The sequence below is a fragment of the Cyprinodon variegatus genome, unplaced genomic scaffold (assembly GCF_000732505.1).
Source record: "Cyprinodon variegatus isolate N-32 unplaced genomic scaffold, C_variegatus-1.0 Scaffold398, whole genome shotgun sequence".
Classification (NCBI taxonomy): domain Eukaryota; kingdom Metazoa; phylum Chordata; class Actinopteri; order Cyprinodontiformes; family Cyprinodontidae; genus Cyprinodon; species Cyprinodon variegatus.
Genome location: NW_015150851.1, coordinates 515,560 through 516,778, shown reverse-complemented (window position 1 = coordinate 516,778; position 1,219 = coordinate 515,560). Strand labels below are relative to the sequence as shown.

General features: G+C 36.1%; 1 protein-coding gene across 1 annotated transcript in view; it reads left to right on the top strand.

The window, feature by feature from the left end:
* Positions 1-1,219, top strand: part of LOC107092864 (anthrax toxin receptor 1-like) — a 57,538-nt gene that overhangs the window by 44,631 nt on the left and 11,688 nt on the right. The gene's annotated exons all lie outside the window — the stretch shown is intronic.

The window sequence follows — 1,219 nt, the reverse complement described above, 5'->3', positions numbered from 1 at the left end:
ACTTTGTCTTTTAGTATCTTACTGTTTCTCCTTTTTTCTTGCTCTGTTTTTCTTTCCTTCCTTCTCTTATTCCTTTGAATTCTTAGTAACTTCTTTCCATCCTTACCTCCTTTCCTTTTAAATGTAATACTTTCCTAACTTCATTTATCTTTTTTCAATCTTTACTTTCTTTATTTCCAAATCCCTTTTCTCATCGCTGATGCATTATCATTGTCCTAAAAAACCTTTCTGCTTTTGCTACAAACTACTTTCTATTTTCAATTTTTCCATTTTCCATCTCTCCTAAGTTGTCTCCTTTCTTCCATTCCTTCTTTTCCACTTTTCTTTCTTCCTTCATCGATTCCTTTTTTCCTTCTTAGTATTTTCTTTCAATTTTGCCTTTTTTTTATCTGCTCCTTTCTGTCATCCTGCCTTTTTTCTTCCCTAACTTCCTTCCTCAGCTGTTTTCCTTAAGGCAATCTTTTCTTGTTTCCTGATTAGTTTCCTTCTTTCATTTCTAACTTTTGGTTCTGACTTCCATTCTAAGTCACTGGCTTAGTTCCCCCCCCCTTCTGCTCATCTTTAAAGCCCCTGTCACACCTTGCTGATTTATCCTGCATATTACTGACATCCCAGAATCTCCTAAAATGCTGGCATACAGTGAACTTTCTATGGATTTTTTTCAATTTTGGGCATAGAGTACATAGAGTATTGATTATGAGTCCAGAACTTCTTTCCAATGACAGCCTAGCTTATGCATAACGCACAGCAGCGTAATGCCCAGGAAATGATGAACAAGCCAGCGTCCTGAGGGGGGCAGCGATGCGCCTGGAGGCGCCCGACCTGCATACAAAGATTTCTTTGATCGCGATATTAACATTACGTAAGAGTATTAGGGCCAGGCCTGAGATTTTTTTTTCCTTCTAATTCAAGAATAAAGTCATAAAATTACGAAAATAAATTAGTAAAATTACAAGAATAAATTCGTAAAGTTCTGAAAATAAAGGCGTAAAATTATGACATTAAAGTAAAAAAATCACCAGAATAAAGTCGTAATATTAAGAGAATAAAGTCCTAAAATTCCGAGAAACAAGTTGTATTTCATGACAACTCTTACAAGAAGCCCTTTCTTCCCTAAAATGAGTAAGGTCGAGCATCCTGTGAAGTTATACGTTGGCTCTGGTTTGACAAATAAGAAAATCTTTTAGCAGCAGCATCAAACTGGGCAGGATGTCAAAGT